The 23,480-nt window shown below is 49.9% G+C and overlaps 1 long non-coding RNA gene across 2 annotated transcripts in view; it reads right to left on the reverse strand.

The window, feature by feature from the left end:
• LOC146403444 (uncharacterized) overlaps nt 1-21,612 on the reverse strand; it is a 91,820-nt gene extending 70,208 nt beyond the window's left edge. For both annotated transcript variants that reach the window (XR_014845455.1, XR_014845454.1), the window contains exons 1-2: nt 21,500-21,612; nt 19,768-19,931 (exon numbers count right to left, since the gene is read on the reverse strand). This is a non-coding gene — a long non-coding RNA (uncharacterized LOC146403444). The remainder of the gene's footprint in view (nt 1-19,767; nt 19,932-21,499) is intronic.
• Between the last annotated feature and the right edge of the window lie 1,868 nt (nt 21,613-23,480).

The raw sequence follows: 23,480 nt of genomic DNA on the forward strand, positions 1-23,480 counted from the left end.
AGCAGAAGCCACTGTAGCGGGCCCCGGGTGGGGATGGGCAGATCACTCTGTATTTTCCAAGCGACATGTGCGTTTTTAGCTGTGCGTTTTCAGCGTGCCTAGCTCCTCCTTAGCTGAGTAAACCAAATACATTGTGCTTGGCCTTTTATTATAATTCCATGTTATCTTTTGGCTTCCTGAGCCCTCTTGTCAGATGACCTAAGCCCTCTAGGCTGCTCTGTGTGGGACTAACCACAGGTGCTAATGTGCCAGGCTTGTGGCTGGCTCAGGACCCATGCCCGTCAGTCAGATGAGATGACATCTTGAGGGTTCTTGATTAAAACACCAACCAAAGTGCAACTGCGTTTCAAGGATGTCTGGGGCAGCTCCTGTTACAGCGAGAAATGGACAAAACAGCCTCAGAAACTGACAGCCAGAGTCTCTGACATTTTTCTTGGGTGATGGGCTTCGAGAATCAATAAATCCAAGAAGATTCTGGAAGCCAGTCTTGACAGGCATCACTAATTATTCCCGCCAAAGAATGAGTGTAAAACAGAGTATGTTGGGGAGATCCGATGAGGGTAAGAGACACATCCCTCTCTCTCAGGGGGGTCCTGGCTGGTGGTGGAGTGAGAGGCCTCGAAAGATATGAATAGCACATGCTTATCTATTAAGACGCCAACTGAGCTCCAAGTCAGCGCATGATGTCAGAGCTACCCATACAGGGAGTGAAGAGCAAGAATAGAAGCAGGTCCTGGGAATTCCTGCTGTGGCTCAGAGGAAATGAACTTGACTTGCAACCATGAGGATGCAGGTTTGATCCCTGGCCCTGCTCAGTGGGTTAAGGATCTGGCATTGAGGTGAGCTGTGCTGTAGCTTTCAGACACGGCTCAGATCCTGCGTTGCTGCTGTGGTTGAGGCCAGCAGCTACAGCTCTGATTCAACCCCTAGCCTGGGTGCTTCCATATGCCACAGGTGCAGCCTTAAAAAAGACAGAAAAGAAGAAGGAGGAGGAGGAGAGGAAGAAGAAAAAGAAGAAGAGGAAGGAGAAGATCCTGAAAGCCATCTGGCAGTGAAGAGGCTGGTGTGGAGTCACCTAGGTTACCAAGAGGGGACCAGTTGTGGCAGATCAGACCATCCCGGAAGCTGCTCTGAAATGAAGATTCCTGTGAAGGACAGTTATTGGGAAAGTGCTCTTAGTGTCAATACCTACAGGGAAAGAGGAGGAAGCAGACAGGAGCACAGGGTGGGCTGGGCTGCAAGGCAGTCCCCGAGGGCTCGGCCAACCCATCAATTACAGTGGACGTGCCCTTCAGCAATGTCTAAGGCTGAGATGTGGGCCACGTCTCCGTACCCTGAGAAGAGGGCCTGTCCATGGAGGAGGCATAGCTCTTCAGCAACTTTCCAGAGGCGGCTGAGAGCTGAGTGCTGTAAGCCAGCTGCACCCCTGCAGGTGAGGGGACTTACAGCCTTCCATCCAGAAGGGAAATTTGGACAATGCAACACAGCACCTCCTCCACCTGTCAATCCGACACCTGAGCTTATCCGCATCCTATTCCCCAGCCAGCCCTGGGGAAACTGGCAGGATTTTCCCATGGTGCCCTTCACATTCCTCCTCAGCATCTTTTACATCCGCTCTGTTTCTAGCATCGTGGAGCTTCGATCTCTTGGTATGAATCCACAGGAAGGCTTTAGAGCTCAAATTGCTGTCCTCTCCTAGAAGTCAAGGTGCACTTTAAAGGTTTTCCTCAGGGACGTCATTTTTAATTCAAAAGAAAGGGCCATGAGCGGTGCGGTTCCCACACTGTTGTTGCCGAGACTAGGTAAAGACCAGATTGTTCCAGAGAAATCAGAGCCAGAATCCGTCCCCTCAAATGCATGTTGTCTTGACGGCTTCTGCTCTCCCCCGAGCACACGTTCCCTGAGCAGAGTGGGATCCAAGTTGAGTGAACGTTGCCCTCCTGGGTGAGTTCCCAAGAAGTGTCATGATAGACTTGAGATGCTTGGCAGGTGTGAAGATGGCACTGCTGGAGGGTGAGCATGGGTGCCTCTGAATCCTTTTAGCACTACATAAATAACCATTGTTCTCAGCGGCACAGTCACCCTCTCCCTCCCTCACCAGAGCCACAGCAATAGCCATGGGAGGGCTTCCTTAATTAAAGCAACTATCTTGCCCAACCATCAGCACTTAAAATTTCAAGAAGCTAGCCACTTCTTTCAAGTCTTGGAATTACAGCTGACACTAATATTCACATGCTTTTTTCCCCCATCTTTAGGGCCCCACCCACGGAACATGGAAGTTCCCAGGCTAGGGATTGAATTGCAGCTGTAGCCGCTGGACTACACCACCACCACAGCAACACAGGATCTGAGCCACTTCTGCAACCTATACCACAGCTCATGGCAGTGCTGGATGCTTTAACCCACTGAGAAAGGCCGGGGATGGAACCTCTGTCCTCATGGATACTAGTGGGGTTCATTAGCACCGAGCCACAGTGGGAACTTCCCTATTAGACATTTTTTTTTTTTTTGGTACTAATCCAGTGTGTGCTGTGCACGTACAGTACTTCCTCAGTTTGAACTAACTACAGTAGTAGGATGCCGAGAGTGGGAAGGTAAGCTGGGGCAGGTTGGGGAAGGTTCCTTGGGGTAGGTGAAGGTCCCTATGTGCAGGAGGATTTCCTCTTCTGGGGAGCCTCTGCTCTTTGTCTAAGCCGTGAAAGGTTGGTGAGATAATGGGCTAAGACGAGGTGGGCAGAAGGTCACCAGGGAGAAGGGGCTGCTCTAGGCTGTTCTGGCAACAGTTCTGGAAACTCAAATCTCTATTTACTAGAGAAGTTTTGAAACAGAAATTCCATAAAGATGGAAAGTTTATGGAATGGCAGAGTTGCAATGGACAAAGAGACCTAGCTCTACTCCCATTTTATAGAGAGGGAAACGACCTAATGTCTTAAAGGTCACACACGTAGCTGGTGGTAGGGAGAACCCCGGAGTCTTAGGAAAGAAACATAAGAATGATTATCACCATATATTATCTCCCTGAGGTGGCTCCCACTCTTTACACAAATTGTCTAATTTAGCCCACATAATGAGGTAGATATTTTACCCACATCTTATGGATGGGGACACCAAAGCATTGACAGATTAATAATTTGTCACAGCCCACAGAGCGGGAAAGTAACAGAGCCAGCCTTGGACTCATATGTATTTCAACACCGGATCTCCCACCTCCTGGTCCATTGCATGAGATTTCTAGAATGTATAGAGAACTTATTGCCAGGTAGGCACTTACCAAGCATTTTAACAATCATCCCAGGCATTCTCTGTAGCACATAAGGTATCCCCGTTATTAAAATGAAGCCTCTAAGAGAAGGCAGTTACTTGCTGACGTTTAGCTGGGAAGTGGAGGAGTTGAAATTCATACACAGGTCTGTCAGATGCAAGGTCTGAAACTCTTCAGCAGGGATCCACTGGGCCAGATGACCCAGCCCCTCAGAGAGGCTTAGGACCATTGTGAGATCCCACTGATGTCCCTGGTTTACTGCAGGTTGTGATCCTGACCAGAGGCGGACGGTCCAGCCCATCCCTCCAAGTCACTTCCTAACGGCTGTTGGCTCCCCCCCAGTGTGGACCGCTGTGCCAACACTTCCCCATAGAGCACACCACCCGCTGCATCTCCTACAAGTTTGAAAATGGACAATAAGAGGCCACACTTTCCAAGAGCAACCTACTTGGGGATGAGAGCCAGCTGGAGATATTTCCATCCCAATTAGGTGATTTCGAGGGGTGAATTATAAGCCTATTTTTTTAAAAAAAAAAAACAGTGATAGCAATTTTTCATATGCAATCTTTTAAAAAGGATCCCAAGAATCACTATGATGAATATGCTTACACTTTCCTGGGAGCTTGTGCTCTGAAGTCTCCCAACATCTTAATGTTAAAAGGAAGAGGAAGGTGACTGAGCAGAAGGCAGTGTGCTTGAAGGTCAAGGGGAAAACTTAAGCATCTAGAGCCCGTCCCAAAGCAAGGATGGTTAGATCACACTAACTCCACTGTATAAGTCACTCAAAGGCAAGAAGCCGCCTTCCTTTTGGGGCTGAAGACAAATTTCATTTCCCTCTTTAGAAAAAATACCATAAAAATGTAGTATTAATTTTAAAAAAAGGAAAGGAAATAAGGAAAGTTCCACGTCTACTTTTGCATTCCTTAAAATACCAGTCTGTCCCATTCATTGTTCCGAAAAAAAATTTTTTTTTTGCATTTTTCACTTTTTTTTTCTCATCTATTTCTCAGTGTCACCTCCTCTCCTTTTTATCATTGCTTTCAAGTTCCTGCGTCTTTGGAATCTTTTGTCTCCCCCCTCCAAATATCTCATTTCATCTCCTTTCTCTCTGTCTTTTTAATTGGAGTCTTCAAGCTGCAAGAAAACTCACCCCTCGTCTTTGCTCCATGCTTTCCCTTTCAGCTGCTTCCCTGAATTGCTCTTGCACCAATTCTGTTTTACTGACCACAATTGGTGCAGCTGGGATGAAGAAGGAGCAACTGAACTGAAAAGGAAATGCTAATCAGACCTTGTTACAGAGTATAGTAAACACACACACATGCACGCGCACACACACGCGCACACAAATTAGAAAGGGCTCTGATTTAAGGAGAAAAATATCTTTTCGCAGTATGCCACACTACTCTGATGGTGGAGTTTCTGAAATTCCCCCAATACATGTTTCCTCGGGTGACCAGAGGCGGCTGGGGGACAGCTGAGCATGGCTCGTCTTCTCCACGTGCCCTTCTTTCATTTGAGCAGTTTCAGACGGAGCTGGAACATTCGGAGGGGAAAGGGGATGGACCCTTGAAGGCACCAGCTCTGCCCAGGATGGGACCGCAGCAGGGACCGGAAAGAGAGTGGGAGGAGGCGTCCAGGTAGCTATGGGGCTGCGACGTTGCCTCCAATTCAGAGAAAGCTTCCGAGGACCTTTGTCCCCACAACAGGGGTGTGAACTAGATGTCGTAAAAGGCTTTGGGGTTGTTGTTGGCTTTTCATTTTGTTTTTTTTTTTTTTTTAACATGGAAGAGAAGAAAAGCCAGGGGACAGGCCACAGCTGATGCCTCAGCTCCCCTGTGGCCTGAGAGCCAAGGTGCTTCACTGGATTTCTTGGAGAATGTTGTCCAACCCCTAGCTGGGAATGCAGCCAAGCGGGGAGGAAAAGTGGAAGAAAAACATGAGCAAACTGGAGGATGCTCGTCAGAAAGGAAAGGACCCCAGACTTGCAAACGACATTTGTGCAGCTCTCGTAAAGGGGTCGACACCATTTGCTGTCCCCACCCGCAGGAAAACAGGTTTTGGTTTTTTGCTTATGTTTTGTCTTTTGGGGGCCACACCCTCGGCATATGGAGGTTCCCAGGCTAGGGGGTCCGATCGGAGTTGTAGCCGCCGGCCTACGCCACAGCCACCACAATGTCAGAGCTGACGAATCCTTAACCCACGGAGTGAGGCCAGGGATCGAACCTGCGTCCTCATGGATGCCAGTCAGATTCGTGTCCACTGAGCCATGACGGGATTTCCAGAAAAACAGGTTTAAATTGATGAATCTCAACGTGACTCTCTAGCTCTAATACTCACATTACTGAACAGTGGAAATAAAAGCCTTCCCCTGGCTCTATTTTGTGATGGGGTGATTGAAAACAGTCCTGAGGTGGAACTCAGTTTATTTCGGTCCGTGTCCCCACCGGGCCAAAAAGAACCATCTTGGAGTGTGAGCCCTTGGCTCGCTTTCTCACTCCCTCTCTCTCTCCATCCGACTTGGCAAGTGGCGGGGGTGGGGACGAGGCAGGGAGAGGAGAGGAGAGATGGGAATTTTCTAATGGTCTCCTTTAGTTAATAGGCACAAGTTGTTAGCCTGATCTGAGAAGGCCTCTTTCCCCATGTGCCAATTCCACCCCCTCCTTTCTGTAATGGGTTTAGTTCCCACAGCTAATGTACTGAGTAATGAGGCCGGAGGGGAGGCAGTGCTCTGGAGTAATGACACGGAGCCTCCTGGGCCTGACAAAGGACACAGAGGCCGGCTGGACCATCTGAATGACGGCCCCGGGCTCCTTTCACTGCTGGCGAGTTGGAGCCTCCTGCCAGGGCTGGGGCTGAGCAGAGGGGCTCGGTCCCAGCCAATAAGAGGTCCTGGGACAAGACAGGCCAAGTTCATTTCTTTCTCTAAGCTGGGATCGGACCTTTCGGCCGCCGCCACCCTTCTTCCAGACACCAGTTCAGGGACGCCTACTCGGAGGCTGGGGTACACCTTCCTCATATAACCCTCTCCCCATAGGCTAAGGTGGACCCCTGCCCCACACTGCCAGCCTTTATCAGGCTGCAGGTGAGGACAGAAGAGCCCCCACCCCCTGCAAAGGCTCAGTAGGAACAGTAGCCACCTTGGGGAGATGACCTGAACCCTCTGGGCCAGTTTGCAGGGCTCACCCCCCGATGTTCCCCAGCACTTTAATCTGGCCAAATGTCACCTGCTTTATGTGTGCTTCCTTCCATCACTCCCATTCCACCTGCGCTCCCTGATTACCCCTTACTCGGCCTGCAACTCCTCATGGCCTCCAGTAATACTGCACAACACAGACCAGGAGCTCATGCCATGTGTAATGAGTTGAAATTATTTGAATGACAGGGAAATGGGCTCTGCATATTTATGTCCTTGGGAAAAACCTTGGGATCGTGATATTCTCTGAAGCCCTCAATCCAATGCGCTCCCGGGATTCCCAAAGGGAAGGGGGGAGTTCCCCGTTGTGGCTCAGCAGAAACGAATCTGACCAGCATGCATGAGGATGCAGGTTCCATCCCTGGCCTCGCTCAGTTGAGGATCTGACATTGCTGTGAGCTGTGGTGTAGGTCACAGACGCTGCTCCGCCTGGTGTGGCTGTGGCTCTGGCTGTGGTGTAGGCCAGTGGCTACAGCTCCAATTGACCCCTAGCCTGGGAACCTCCATATGTCACAGAAAGATGATAATAATGATGATAATGATAATAATAATAATAAGAGTAAAGTCAAAGGGAAGGGGGAAGAGGAGGAAAGGTAAACTGTCAGAATCAAAGGGAAAATATTTAGTCTTTGGACAAATCCAATGTCCACCCATCCATTAAAAAAATTAAAATTGGGAGTTCCCTGATAGTCTAGGGGTTAAGATTGAGCATTTTTACCGCTGCCGCAGTGGGATCAGTCCATGATCTGGGAACTGAGATCCCACATCAAGCCACTGCATGCTGGAGTCCAAAAAAAAAAAAAAAAAAAAAATGAAATTTCACAGCTGGAAAGTTAGGAAGAGAGAGTTCAAACCATCAGGAGGAAGTTGGTGGGCGGATGTCACTGGTACAATTGTCACTTCGGTGTACACTTTGGGATTTACGAAATGGGTATAATGTTGACTCAGTCCTCCTAATATCTAGGTCTGTGCCTATAACATGCAGGAATGCTGTCAGCACTTTCAGAGGAGAAACCTGCGCTCCCAGAGGCTGGCTGACAAGGTTGCAGGGCCAGTGCAGGTTAGAAACAGGGCCCCCAGCCCCAGGGTCGCTCCCTATGCCATGGATCTGGAAGACGTCATCAGCGGCCAAGAGAAGGCTGCAGACAGAGGCAAATCTGCAAGGTCATGAAGGACCAGAACTGGTGGAAACGTTCCGCATTCGCAACCTATAGGTTACCTTCCAGGGTAACTGTAGAAGCTTGGATGAGATTAAATGGGAAACAAACAAAAAGACAGGATTTTTGTGGCACAACAGGCTCGGCAACATCTCTGCGGGGCCCGAGAAGCAAGTTAGATCCCCAGCCGGCACAGTGGGTTAAGGATCTGGCGTTGCTGCAGCTGGTGGCATAGGTCACAGCGGTGGCTTGAACCTGATCCCTGGCCTGGGAACTCCATATGCCATGGGAGAGCCAAAAAAGAAAAAAAAAAAAAAAAAAAAAAAAGGACAGGACAGGACTTTTACGAGGTGAGCAGGAAGTAAACTTGTGGAGCTTTAGCAGACAAAAATAGTAGGGTCCTCCAGCCCGGCTGTGTGCCATCTCTGCGCGAGTGCTTTGTTGCCCAGGGGAATTCTATGATGGGACAGGCTCCCCGCCCTCACGGGGAAATAGAAATAGCTTTAAATTGGGAAATTCCTATCTGACGAAGATTAGTGAGGGAAAGTGGGGAGCGGGGGAAAGCTTCAAAGTTCTCTGGGGCTACTCCTGGGTTTGCCCTTTGTCCACCAAACATGTCTTGGACATCAGATGGTGACAGAGGCTGGACCGAGCCAGAGCCATGTGGCCCTGTGTTCTGACCCAAGGAGCCATTTCTCAGGCTCACTGCCAAGTCCCAGGCAGTCTTCACAGCCTCTTCTCATCTCTTGGAAGGACCCAAGACATGAGGTCCTCTGACCTGCATCTTCACAGAGGCCTTGCCCTGTGGGGCTGCCCCAGGCCTGTTTCTAAGTTCTCCAGAGCGGAGCCTCTTTGCAGGGAATCCCTCATTTTCCTGCATCCAGGCCGAAACCAATGAGACAGTCCCTCCTCTAAACAGCCATCCCTCCAACCATTCTGCCCCCCTCCCCAATTCACTTATTCTCACACTTCTTTTTTTGTTTTGTTTTGTTTGGTTTTTTTGCTATTTCTTTGGGCTGCTCCCACGGCACATGGAGGTTCCCAGGCTAGGGGTGGAATCGGAGCTGTAGCCACCGGCCTACGCCAGAGCCACAGCAACGCGGGATCCGAGCCACGTCTGCAACCTACACCACAGCTCACGGCAACGCCGGATCGTTAACCCACTGAGCAAGGGCAGGGATCGAACCCGCAACCTCATGGTTCCTAGTCGGATTCGTTAACCACTGCGCCACGACGGGAACTCCTATTCTCACACTTCTTACAGCTGCCTAACAACACATCTCTTTATCTATTTTTCTGTGTCTCTCCTCCATGAGAATGTAATCTCACTTCAGGAAAGAGTCTTGCTTTTGGGACTACGATGTGGCCAGTTCCTAGGAAAAGGCCAGGCTACATAGCAGACGCTCAATCCCTCTTGGTCCAGTGAATGAGTGACACGGAGAGTTCCTATGCCTCAGATGATGTGCAACTAAAAACTGGAGCCCATGCTAGGACCAGGTCCCTGGAGAAGGTCTCCTTTCACCTGGCCTCGTTTCATCTGCAGTACCTGCAATTCCCTGCCATCATCTCTGCTGTTATGATTGATCCATTAGCATGACAGGTAATCCTTTCACAGGTATTCATTAGACTAACACGATCTCGGTAATTAATGAGACGCCTATAATAGAATGGAGACAGAAGCAACTTGGTCACTGTCCCTTCAATCTGTGACTGTCCCCACCCCTTCAGCCAAGACCTTCACAGTCACAACAAAGCTGTGACTGCCTATTGCGCGCTGTCAGGTACACGCCAAGTTTGGGGGGCTTTCACATACATTTCCCTACTTACTTCTCCTAGGAGCCCCAAGACATAGGTATTCTCATCTTTCAAGGTCATGGTTAGTACCTGAGGTGCTGGTATTCCCACTCACGCCTAACTCCAAATCCCATGCTTTTTCCCCGAAACCACACGGCTGTACTAAACACACCCTGTTCTAGAAAAAGTCCTCTCAGTTACTCCTGGAAAAAGCCCTGGTTTCTTCACTTACAAAATGAAAACACTGGCTTAAAAGACCTTTTTTTGTTTTTCTTTTTAGGGCTGCACCCGAGGCATATGTAGGTTCCCAGACTAGGGGTCCAATCGGAGCTGTAGCCACCAGCCTATGCCCGCAGCCACAGCAACATGGGATCCGAGCCGCCTCTGTGACCTAAATCACAGCTCAGGGCAATGCCGGATCCTTAACCCACTGAATGAGGCCAGGGATCGAACCCATCTCCTCATGGATACTAGTTGTCGTTACTGCTGAGCCATGATGGGAACTACTTGAAGGACCATTTTTAATGAAAAAAAAAGATTGAAATATAATTGATTATATTTCTGATTATATAATTGATTTAGTATATTGTATTAGTTTTAGGTGTACAACATATTGATTCAATATTTTTATAGCGCATGCTCTGTTAAAAGTTATTACAAAGCAATATTTCCTTGTGGTGTACAGATCCTTGCTGCTTCTTTATTTTATACATAGCAGTGAGAACTTGCAGTTTTTGTTTTTTTGTTTTTTTTTTTTTAGTTGTACAGTGATCATCACAATCCAATTTTACAGGATTTCCACCCGACCTTGCAGTTTTAAGTTCCAGATTTCTCTCCCCTGGCCTCATTCAGTGGGTTAAGGATCCGGCATTGCCCTGAGCTGTGGTGTAGGTCACAGAGGGTGTGAGCAGAATCATCTCACACTCGCGTAATGAGTTTTACCATCTGCCTCTGGCTTGGCAAGATCTGATAACTCTCAAAGACCCTCAGATAATCTCTCTCCTCCCTTTACACCCTTTTCTACGTCTCAGAGCATTTCCTGCCTCTGAACAGGACATAGGATCCCCCTCGAGACCTTACTTCCCCCTCCAGGAAAAGGCTTTCCTCGGGCCCTGCTCCCTGACACCCACCCCCTCATCAGAAACCAGTGACGCTCTCTCTCCATCAGCCTCACCACGTTCTCCTGGTTTCGCCTGGAGCTACTGCCAAGACTTCTCGCCTTGCCTGTCTGGCGAACATAACTCCTATGTGCTAGGGCTTGGGTACCGGAAATAGAACAAGACAACCTGTCCTCTGACAACCCATTGGTCCATCAAGCCCAGGGCGTCGGGCCAGCTTCTGCATCAGCTATGGGAGTGAGGGAGTTAGGATCCAAGCCCGACTCCTAGAACCGAAGTCTGTTTACCCCAAGCAGCAGTGGTCGCTAGCAGAGTGGTGTGCCCCCTTGGTTTGGAAGACCATTCCTGGCACCCTAAGCTGCAAGCACGGACACACTGCAGGGACTTACTGGTTGGGAGGACAGAGAGGGTTTATGACCCACTTAAAATATTTGTGTAAGGGACACAGGAATTTGCCACTTGCCTCCTCTTCCACTGATATTAATGACAGCTGAGGAATCTTCACTTCCCAAAAAGCCATGTCCAAATTTTCTATGCCTATTCTTTCCATGGACAAGGACATTTTCGTAGAACAGCGTAAATCTCACTGTGTCATGGGAAAGGAGAGTTCTCCCTACACCTGCCGGGGTGAGGAGCATCTTTGCAAGGTCTTGAGAGCTTAACCCCCACCTCCGGGGTGGAGCGTGAGACAGATGGCCGCCATCCGTGCTCTGCTCTGGACCCTGCCAGCAGCTCCTCTGGGAGGGGGTGAGGAACGGAGCACACAGTAGGCACACCAACAAGAGGCAGCCCTAGAGGGAAAACCAGCCCCTCCAGCCCCTCTCACCTCAGTGCCTCTTACTCCTAAAGTACCATTCGCTTCCTCCTAGAAGGTGACAGGCTAGGCTGGGTCTGTCAACAGCAGATACTCAACTCCTCCCAACTCCCCACCAGTCCAGCCCCTCCTTCAAGGGCCAAGCTCTCCAGGGTCACTGTAGGGAGGTTCGCCCCTGCCCCGAGGAGTTTACAGTCTGCTGGAAGGGGCACCCCCGTGAAAGCAGAAGGTTTCAGAGCTGGAGGTGCCCTTCGCGATGCTCTGGTCCCTGTCGATTACATGTGGAATCTTAAAAAATGATACACATGAGGAGTTCCTGTTGTGGCTCAGTGGCTAATGAATCTGACCAGGAACCATGAGGTTGCAGGTTTGATCCCGGGGCTCGCTCAGCAGGTTAAGGACCAGGTGTTGCCATGAGCTGTGGTGTAGGTCCCAGATGCTGCTTGGATCTGGCATTGCTGTGGCTCTGACATAGGCCAGTGGCTACAGCTCTAACTAGACCCCTAGCCTGGGAACCTCCATATGCCGTGGGTGCGGCCCTAAAAAGACAAAAGACAAAAAAACACAAAAAACCATGATACATATGAGGGAGTTCCCTTCATGGCTCAGCAGTTAATGAACCCGACTAGGATCCATGAGGATGCAGGTTCAATCCCCAGCCTCACTCAGTGGGTAAAGCATCTGGCATTGCTGTGAACTATGGTGTAGGTTGCAGACAAGCCTCAGATCCTGTGTTGCTGTGGCTGTGGTGTAGGCTGGCAGCTGCAGCGATACACACTACTATCTGTAAAATAGATAACCGACAAGGACCTATTGTATATCACAGGGAATTATAACCAATATCTTATAATAACCTATAGGAGAAAAGAATCTGGGAGTTCCCTCGTGGCCTGGAAGTTAAAGGATCCAACAGTTTTCCTGCTGTGGCTCAGGTCACTGCTGTGTTGGCACAAGTTCAGTCCTTGGCCTGGGAACTTCTGCATGCCATGGGTGTGGTCAAAAAAAAAAAAAAGAAAAGAAAAGAAAAGTAGGAGTTCCTGTTGTGGCTCAGCAGTTAAGAACCTGACATAGGGTCTGTGAGGATGCGGGTTCTATCCCTGGCCTCGCTCTGGTATTGCTGTGAGCTGTTGTGGGTCAAGGTTCCAGCATTGCTGTAAGCTGTGGTGTAGGCTGCAGACGCAGCTCTGTTCCCGAGTTGCTGTGGCTGTGGTGTAGGCCAGTAGCTGCAGCTCCGATTTGACCCCTAGCCTGGGAACTTCCATATGCCACAGGTGGGTCCCTAAAAAAAAAGAAGAATCTGAAAAAGTATACAGATATGTGTGTAAATATGTGTATGTATATTTATATATTTATATATATATATATATATATAAAACTGAATGACTGTGCTGTATACCCGAAACTAACACCACTGTAAATTAACTATACTTCAAAAAAGTTGTTTTAATTTAAAAATTAAAAAAAAAAGATTCTCTGTCCAAATCTCGCCCTTGACACATGCGGAGACTGAGGCCTGGAGACGCTATGTGAGATCTCACTGGAGGTTACATGGCTCTCTGCCGGCAGCAGGGGCTCCACCAGGGTGTCTAACTCCCCATCTAGTGTGTGTGTGTCCATGCGTCATCAGGATCAGGATGAAAACCATTGATTCGGCACCTGTCTTTGGAATGAGCTGCGAAGCAAAGCAGAGTTGATAGACCCTTTGCCCGAAGCCCAGCGTGAGGCCAGGCTCCTGAGCACATCACTGCCCGCAACCCTGTCAGAAAAGACGCGGGGGTCAGAGCGCATACACTGGACCAAGGGGAATGTGGTCTACCATGTGCTGGCTCCGCTGCAAGAGTTCCTGGTGGAATGCGGATAACATTCTGGTGAATCCTGTAAGTCATGTCAGAACGGAGAGGTGGGAGAGTAGCTGTTTGACAGGAGGTGGTAGAGAGCCAGGAGGCAGCCAATGGAGAGAAGCTGGCTCCAGATGACAGATTTTGCACACGCTCCAGCATCTGCCTTTCACCCCAAACCCTTAGACATCATGTGCTTTTAAAAAAAAATTTAATTTTTTTTTCTTTTATGGACCCACCCTTGGCATACAGAAGTTCCCAGGCCAGGGACTGAATGTGCAGCTGCAGCAATGCCAGATCCTTAACCCACTGTACTGGGCTGGGGATTGAACCCGCACCTCCAAGGTGACCAGAGCCCCTGCAGTCAGATTCTTAACCCGCTAAACCACAGCGCGTATTCCAACATCGTGTACTTTAAAAATCCATAAAATGCCAGTAAACAAGACCCCCAAAGAGGTTCTAGAATGACAGGTCTGGGTAGTATGCCTCTCCTCCTCCAGAAGCCAGGGCTCCTCCAATGCACCTGCAGGCTTTTAAAAAGGCTTATCTGCACTTTCTTACACTCTAGAGAGAAGAGAGTTCCAAAGCCTCCCAGGGGACCCTCTCCAGTGCTGCGCTGATCCTCATGGCTGGGCACCCACATTCATCGTGCTTCATCCGCCCTGCCTGCTCCCCTTTGCCATGGAGGTAATGCAAGTAGGAAGCTGGCTGCATTTGGTTGCTACCGCACTGACCCTCACTATGCCCTGGGTCACCCGCCCCTCTCTCTCCAGCCACCTCTCCTGCAGATTATAGAAAGCTGCAGCTTTCCAAACTTCATGATCCTCTTGCTTCACCATCTTACAAGCCCAGAAGATTGCTTCCACATTTGATCCCAGCCACCCTCCTGCAGCATATTCTAGATGCTCCAGAGGGCTTCTCTGACTGTCTCTGAAGTGAGGGTCGTGAACTGGCCGGTCTAATTGCCCTACGATTAAGCCACCGATTCTTAAGGGTTGTAATGTAATGAAGTCACCAACTCTTTTTTTTTTTTTTTTTGGTCTTTTTGCCATTTTCTTGGGCCACTCCCGTGGCACATGGAGGTTCCCAGGTTAGGGGTTGAATCGGAGCTGTAGCCGCCTGCCTACACCACAGCCACAGCAACACAGGATCCGAGCCGCGTCTGCGACCTACACCACAGCTTATGGCAACGCCAGATCCTTAACCCACTGAGCAAGGCCAGGGATCGAACCCGCAACCTCACGGTTCCCAGTCGGATTCGTTAACCACTGAGCCACGATGGGAACTCCATCACCAACTCATTTTATAGGAGCTCTTTCTCCCCAGAGTCCAAAGTGCTTCCTTTTTCCCTGACCCATCATCTTACTACATGAAAAGCCAGAATGAGTGTGTCTGAAATCTTAGCCAAAATCTCTGCCTCGTCCTATCTCCGCTTCCTTTCCCTTACGTGGTCCATCAAACTCCACTTCTGCCTCTGGATCCATGGTCAATTCTCAACGATCCACGTGTGGAAGGGCTATTCGGTGGGTCTTTTCATTTGCTGTTGGCTCTTGTGTGACCTGGACTTAGAGAAGCCAGGCCATTCCATGCAAACTATAATGGGGAAAGCTGACTTCTGCGCAGTCTAGCGCTGCACACGGACACTTGGAATGGCCATGCGTTGGACAGGTGGCCAACCCCAGGGACTGGGCGATGTGCCGTCAGCTCTCTGGGCCTAAGGGAGAGGGAGGTCATCTACTCTTCTAAGAAACCTCGGTTCTGGGAGCTGATCAGCATCATCCACATGCTTACCAGGACGCTACAAATGCTCGTTGATGAACAGGCATCATTAGTTAATCCATCTGCAGGCTCTAAACACCCACCAAGGATTTGAATTCCACACAACTGAAGCGGCAGCTGTCGGATAGCACCTGCCACGGGGAACTGGCCAGATTTCAGAAAGGGTCCTCTGAGGCCAAAGACCGCAGGAGAGGGAGATTCCAGGGGTTTTGGGGGCGACAGCTGGGGTTGGAGGGGAAGGTGCAGAGAGGAGCTTGAGGGGGAAAGAAGAAGGCAGAATGTGAAGAAAAGCAAATGACCCTCCATGACAATGGGAAGAAAAAGGCTGAAAGGCAAAAAGAGTGACCTCAAAACGAAGCCAGAGGATCACTAAGGGGATCAGGCTGCCTTTCCCAAGGACAGCGTCCTGCTATTTTGGCCACCAGAGGGCTCCTGTATTCCAAAAATATTAGGGAAAAAGGACCACTATCCTCGATGCTTTCCACTCTCAGCAGCCACGTGGGTAGTTAGCGATCTCTGCTTATGCGTACAGAAATCTGTCTTTGAGAGGTGGAGAGTCAGTTCTGATCTCAGGCTCCATGAGTCAATCTGGACAGAATCCACCCACCTCTCTGCTCTGTTCGTCTATCTGTACCTTGTTACAATCCACAGCCAGAATCAGGCTGGGGAGAAGTAGAGGGAAGAGAAGGGCCCCAGCAAGTGAGACGTGACATTTCAGAAAGACACCGCCTCTTCTCAGGGTGTCTACTCAGGCTAAGGATGAGAAGGCCTGTGTCCTGGGTGTCTTGCATCACCCTTGCCCCGGGGAAACTCATGTATCAAGGGGGAAAAAATAATGCACACGTATTTGGTAAAAAGGCTCAAGTTCATGGGCCAGTTCTGTCCATTTCTAACTATATGACCTTGGCCTAAACCCTTCATTTCATGATCTACAAATGTCTCCTCTATAAAACTCTACAAAAGGTCAGGTGTTCTTATTTCAGAGTCTGGATGAAGAATGGAAGGAGATGGTGTTTTTCAAGGGAGTTGGCACATGGAAAAAGCTCAGGATTCCCTCATTGACTGAGTCTGCCTCACACATGAGATGGACGTTACCAAGAGTGTCAACACAATGGCAAAACTGGGCATGAGGAAGAGAGAACTGAGGATGGCATCACGCTGACCTTCAAGTCTTTGAAGGATTACCACGTGGAAGAGGGATGCGACCTTCTATCACTCCAAGGAGGAGAGAGGGGACCCTCGAGTGGAAGGATTGGGGAATTGGGTCGAGCTTGCTGGAGAATTACCTCCATCATCCACCTTCAAAGCTTCCCCCAAGCTTTGCATGGAATGAATGATCCAGGTAAAACAGCAAGTTAGCTCATCCCGAGGGGGGCGGCTCCAAGAGAAGATGGATGAGCAATGTAAGGGAAGTGACAGATTCCTGTGTCAGGTGGGAAGGGCTGGGTTCTGTGACCCAAAAGAGCCTTTTCAGCTCAGGAAATTCTTGGATTCTTTGCTCCAAGCAAAGAGGGAAAAGGGAAAGCATTGCTGTGTCAGACTGGTCTGAAGGAAGGCCTCTTTCCAACATGGTGGTTGTGACCTGCACACTCTTCCCACACCATATGCTCCCTCTGCAGCTGGCCAACTCGGATCTTATCCCTGGGCACTGAGTGGCTGGTGCTTAAGCCTGGGGTGATGGCTTCTGTGCCAAGGGCACGGTTATTCACATTAAAGACGGTGGGTATAGATCCACTCCAATATTTTTGGAATAACTGATGGGTTTTCTGACACAAGGGTGATGTTGGAAGGAAGGCAGGAAGGATGGAAAGCTGTGACTAAGGAGTATGAGGAAAGAGGGACTGGGTAGGGACAGAGGAGCATGTGGTTGGCTCAGAGCGCAAACTTATTTCGATCAGGAACTGTGCAACTGGGGGCACTTTCCTCTCTTCTTCTATCTGACACTGAGAACAATCCTTTTACTCATAGCCAGGGAATGCCACTAAGAGGCAGGAGTCTGGACACACTTTTTTTTTGGCTTTTTTTTTTAGGGCTGCACCCTCGGCATATGGAAGTTCCCAGGCTAGGGAACTGCCGACCTACACCACAGCCACAGCAGTACTGGATCCTTAACCCACTGAGCGAGGCCAGGGATAGAACCTGTGTCCTCATGGATACTAGTCTGATTCATTTCTGCTGCACCATGATGGGAACTCTCTGGACCTACAACTCTTGGAAACTGTTCCTATGTGGGAGCCCCAGAGCAAAACAAAATCCCATGGAGACCTTTTTTCTTTTCCTATTTTTTTTTTCCAGGATAAAATGGGCTGAGAGAGGTTTCCAGCTCTGGTGGAAGAATGGGCACAGAGATTCCATCGTGGCTCAGTAATAACGAACCCAATTAACATCCATGAGGACACAGGTTCCATCCCCAGCCCCGCTGAGTGGGTTAAGGATCCAGTGTTGCCCAGAGCTGTGGTCACAGACACGGCTCAGATCTGGCATGGCTGTGGCTGTGGTGTAGGCTGGGAGCTGTAGCTCTGATTCGACTCCTAGCCTAGGAACTTCCATATGCTGCTGGTACATCCCTAAAAAGTAAAAAAAAAAAAGGGGGGGGGTCAAGCATGGATTATAGTCTCAAGAAACTTGGTTTGGAGACTCAACTCGCTCACTCACCAGATGTGACATTTTTAGCAATATCCAAGTCTTGGCGACTTTATCTATAAAAGGGAGATAATTATATCTTTTGGAATTTTGCTGTCCTCAAGTGTCCACTACAGAACTTGGCACATAGTGGTGTTGAGACCATGATAGGTCCTCCTGCTGCTACAGATTTGATGGCCATCAGGAACAAAGGACAAAGGGACTAGAGAAACACCAGCTGGGGTGGGAAGGATATGAAGATTTACAGAGTCTGAAAGAGGTGTGGCTATGTTTGCTCTGAAGGGGTAACCAAAAGGCTGTGAATCTGGAGTTACATAAATGCAATGTTATCTGCACCAGGGGCAAGGAGAGGAGGGCATGGACGACACAAGATGTAATCACAGCCAGCATTGGTGACCTTAAGGAGAAACATACTTTAAAAAAGAGGAGCACACGGAAAACCATGCAATAGCCTCCACGCGGCTGGACTCTGGGAAGTAAATGAGCCCTGTTGCACTGTGTGCAGCAGGGCTGCCTGAGGAAGGGCAAACGTGGATGCTCGGAACCAGGCTTAAAGCAGGGGCACTTGGTGGCAGTGGCTCTGAGGCCAGCAGAGGGGACATGTGCTAGGACGGCGCTGATGAGGAGCGGCATGTTCTCCTAAGGGCTCCCCTACTCAGGTCTATTAAGGCAGCGGTATTACGGACCACAAGTATTATGAAATTGTCTTTTTCCACACTTGAAATATAAGGCCATTACTCATGTGTGCGGGATGACGCCTCCCATCTTCACTGAACTGGTACCCAGATACCAATCACATGGTATCAGGGGACTGCACACATCGGCTGGCTCCAAATGCTGGCTCCAGCCAGGGCATTCCGCTTCCCCGGGAGAAGGGAAAGTACCACGGATTTTATGGCACAGCATCCTGATTTGTATCAGGCTCTGGGGTAGAGATTGGAAGGAACCGAAGTGCAGCCCCTGGCTCTGGTACGTGTTCGGTTACGCAAGTGCCCTCCCAATGGGGCAGGCCACCAAATACCTAAACAGGGCTCTCCGTTACACTGCAGGGCACATGTAACCACCTTTCCTCTGCGGAGGAGGCCTTGGAAGAGATCAGCTAACTCTTCAAAAGTGAAGCAATTGCAGATTGCCTATCCTTTGCAAGAACTTCCTGTCTCTCTGCCCACCCTCCCAGACGCAGCCTGAAGGGGTTGCAAATCCAATGGAGCTCAGGCTTTTAAAATCATGACTGACAGTAATAAGTACTTTTCTAAAATTTTTAATTTTTTTTTTTATGGCTGCACCCACAGCATATTGAGGTTCCCAGGCCGTGAAGGGAAACGAAGCAGCTGTGACCTATGCCACAGCTGCAGCAGAGCAGGATACTTTAACCCATTGCATGTAGCCAGGGATCGAACCCTCATCTCTGCAGTGACCTGAGCCACTGCAGTCAGATTCTTAACCCACTGTGCCACAGCAGGAACTCCAATAAGTACCTTTTGTATCATGACCAGAATGCACACACAATCATACACATAGATGCATGCATTTCACGATCCAGCACTTACTGCATGCATATATTTTGATATTTTCTATCCCATTCTGTACTCATCCATTCCATTTCTGAAGTCCATTCATGACATGACTTTCACGGCGTAACCTGAAGTTTGAAAACTATTCTTCACCGCCCGTCTCTCCTACCAGTTTGAAAGTCTGCAAATGCTCTCCATTTCCTCCCAAATAAAGTCCAAGTTTCTTATCAGGACAGACAAGACCATTTAAATGGCCTCTACTTTCCATTTCAGTTCTTCTGTCTTCACCCAAGCGCCCTATGCCAACGCACCTGGCACCTGTGTCTCCCAGGTGACCCAAGCCCTCTGTGTGATCTTCCATCTCTCTGCCTTGTCCGTGCCCCACTCAGCCCTGATGTGCTTCTTGCTGCAGGAAAACTCCTCTCCATCCTAAAGAAGCATCTCAGATGTCACCTTCTCTGCCCAGGCAGAACCAACCTCTCCACTCAGCATCCGTGGTCTTTAGGAATTCCCTTTTCCCACAGCCTATACTGATCCTCTGACCCTCCTTATCACAGCTGAGATGGCCTTTTCTATTTTTGAATTGGTAGAAATAATTTTCAAGGGAAAAAAAAATCACTTTTGTGTTTTTCTTTCCTCTGTGATTGGCCCTTACCTTCTTCTTAATCTTCAACCTGCCTCCAGCCACCACCATTTCCATGAAGCTCAGAACCACCAGAAGAACAGGAAGTTCAGATCATTTGAAAGAGGCATAGTTGAAATGGTCTGTTTCCGGGGAATCCAAGCTTGGCCAAGGCACAGCACGCCCCATCTGAGGGACTGGAGGTTGGAAAAGGAAAAAGGGGAGATGGAGAAACCAGAGTGAGAACACCAGCTAAGGCTGCAAAACCAGGGGAGGAGCCGACAGGAGGAACCGACTAAATACCCATTCACACGATGCCAGACAAAGGCCCTGTGGCCATCTCAGATGGTCGGCAGTGGAGGGTCTGATCTACACCCAGTCCCAGGGCTTAATGAACTTCCAGGTCACCCGCATCCACACAAAAATAACAACCCAAAGACACCCCCCCACACACACCTCCCGAGGGCACTGTAGTTTTCGAAGGAATTATCCACACACTATGCCTATCCACACACTATGCCGTTTAATGATGGCGCATCCAAGCTGGAGCGGACTTTCAGAGGTCGATTTGTTTTATCTCTCCTCCCGCAGCAAATGAAAAGGAAACTGCAGCAAGCAAGTGACCTGCCCAAGGTCACACCCCTGAGTTAGCAGCAGAGTGGGACCATCTTTCATCAGACCTGCTTCACACACGCAAACGCCCAGCCCTCCCCTGTCAGGGTGGGTTGAGAAGGCTTTCCACACCCCGCCTGGATTTCAAAGCCCCTCAAGGAATCAGCACCGTGCCTGCCAGACCTTTGAAAGGGACTAAGGCAGACATTCTACTGCCTCCCCCTGGTCAAGCTGCTTAAAATTTGCTGCAGCATGAGTTAATCTGGTCTTGTATCTCTGTTACCAAGAGTGCCTAAGCTGTTAACTCACCACTAACACTGCCAAGTTGCCTCTTCTTTTGCACAAGATGTTCATTTAAAATCAAATTGCACATGAATCCCTCCAGTTTCTGTTCATTTCCCTCAGCCGTGGGCCTTTTTTGGTCTTTTTCCCCTCTCTGTGCTCCCAACCCTGTCTGTGCCGAGTCTCTGAGATGACATATGGGCAGGGAAAGCGGGCAACTAGGGGAGCATCTACGGAGTGGTGCTAGAGCTTACCGGCGAGCCTCAGGGCTCCGACTACAACCCCCGGGCGCCCAGGCTCCCAGATCCAAGCCAAGAGAGCACCCCAGGTTGTCACCCTTCCAGACCAGATCACTTCCTGGACCTGCCTTTGATCAGGAAACTGAAGCTTAGAGAGATGGAGATGACACCGCCACTAAGTGCGGGGTCCAGTACTGGACCCACAGCGAGATGGGAGAGTGGCAGCTAAGGGAGGACCGGGAAGGGGCGGCCAGGCATTTCCCACGCCGTGGGAAGTGCGTTGCACAACTCCAGGGGGCGCTGTTCGTCCTGCCCCGCCACCCTGTGCCCCACTGGAGACGGGGTGGGAGCCGGGAAGGGGAAGGAGGTGCCCCGAACCTGCTGACAACCAGCTCCTGAGCCTGGCACGTCTGGCACCGGCCCGGGTTAGGGTGCCCGCCCCCCCAGCACCGCTAGTGGCCCCTGTCCGGGCAGCCGGGGACCGGTCCGAATGCCTTTCCCCATTCAGTAGGATTATCCCTTTTGAATTGTTTAAAAAAAAAAAAAAAAAAAAAAAAAAAGCTGCAGCGAGCGAACCCTGCCTGACAACACCGAAGGAATTTTTCCCAGGGATCGGCCGAAAGCTGACTCACATTTAAAGACTTGCCCAAAGTGGTCATGCCCCTCTGAGCAAATACCACAGGCATGTCAAACCCCGCTCCCTGCGGCCCTGGCCGCCAGGCTCCGCCGCGGCCCGGCCCGATCCGCGATTGGACGAGCACCGCGCTGCTTAGCCGGGCCAGCCAATCGAGACGCCGCTTAGCCGAGCCAGCCAATCGCAGAGCCTCTTAGCTCGGCGCAGCCAACCGCAGCGCCGCTCAGCCGGTCTAGCCAATCGCAGCGCCGTTCAGCCGGTTGCTATCCGGGCCGTGGGGTCCTAGGGAAGCGCGGCGGGTGGCGGTCTCGGCTAGTTTCCTGTCCTACGGGCGGGGGCGAAGTGGGGAGGTTGGGGCTGTGCGTCTAGGCAGGTAGCGATCGAGAGGAAAGTGAAGAGAAAGGGGTGAGCCACTTACGAGGGAGGCCACCTCAGGGCCTTGAGCCCCAGTTTTCCATTGCGGCACTTGAGCTGCTGCGAGCTGCCAGGGGCTCCCAGCCCCTCCCGGGTTACATCCCTGGGAGCTCATCCTTGAGAGTGCACCCCGGAGCGGGGAGTCCCCGAGCGAGGGGCAGGGGAGAGTCCCCTGACACTCCGGTTCCAGGCTGCGCCAGAACTCCAGCACCCGTCAGTCATTTCTCCCTCAGTTGCAAAAAGCAAGAAGAGCCACTGACCCACAAGGAGTGCAGGAGGTGCTGGAAAGAAGTATCAAAGATCTGAGGGTCTCTCCCTGTTTACAGCTAAACACGGGTGTGAGACTGACTGAGTCTCTTCACAGCTGTGGTTGTGAGCTCCTCGCCTTTAGAATAAGAGATTTGGGCATCGAGGGCCTCTTAAGATTCTGGCTCTTATCTCAGCCCAGAGAGGAAAGTCGGGTTTGGTTTTCATTCTCAGCCCAAACTTTCCTCTGGCAGCCCCAGGGCTTTTCTTAAGGTGTGAAAGGAATCAAGTCACTCCCTGCCTTAAAACTTTTGAGCAACATCAACACAGGCTTTATCTGTCAGTCTCTTCTGGACTACTTGCAATGCCCAGCTTTGAGGGCCTTTAAGCTGGGCCTTTGCACCGCTGTTCCCTTTACGGCAACCGCAACCTCTCCCTTGGCCAACTCTTTCAGGCTCCAGCATCAATGGCACTTTCTTAGGCCTCCCTGCACCCTGCCATCAGTTGGTCCCACTGCTGCTCTTTCTCATGGCGCCCTGTGATTTTTCCACCATAGCACACACCTCAAACTGAAATTTTATGTTAATTTTATTTATTTGCTTAATATCTCCTCCACTAAAATGGAGAGAGGCCAGTTATGGGTTTTTTTGTTTGTTTGTTTGTTTTGGTACCACATCCCTAGTGCCTAGCACAGTGCTTGGGTCACTCAATCAATATTAGGTTGAATTCATTTGAAAAGTATCTTCAGGAGAGTAAGGAATCATTGTACCCATTTAACAGATGAGGCTGTGGAAGCCCAGGCCAGTTCCAGAACTTACCCACATTCAAATAACCCAACGGTGACCAAACCTATCTGGTGTTTTGCTTATGTTAGGCAATTGTATTATGAAATCATAGGCCTTCCAAGAAGGAGCAAATAAATAGTAGAACAGATGGCCATAGCACTTTGGGTGCTGTGGTTTTCCTTCTGCCATCCAGCACTCTTTCCAGCCCAATGAAAGTTCCATTCACTTATTCATTCTACAAATATTTATGGAGCACCTATTATGATGAGCCCAGCAGCACAGGGGTAAACACGAGCGTTCCCTTCCAGAACTTGCTGGTAAGTGTGAACCTAGAGACCACAAGCTACATCCTTGTCTGCCAAAGAGCAGAATCTACCCTGTCTGTTTAGTGAAACATTTTGCTCATCTATTCCGATAGTTTGTTGATTTCAGTATCTGTTCTTGAATGTGGTAGGCTTAGCCTATATTTTTAATTGACTAAAAAATGCATTGCCAAACCTCAGAGGTTTTTTTGTTTTGTTTTGTTTGTTTGTT

The sequence above is a fragment of the Sus scrofa genome, chromosome 5 (assembly GCF_054392235.1).
Source record: "Sus scrofa isolate SSC_HxYL_T2T_F1_AM1 chromosome 5, Sscrofa_HxYL_maternal_Yorkshire_Landrace_v2.0, whole genome shotgun sequence".
In the NCBI taxonomy this organism is placed as follows: domain Eukaryota; kingdom Metazoa; phylum Chordata; class Mammalia; order Artiodactyla; family Suidae; genus Sus; species Sus scrofa.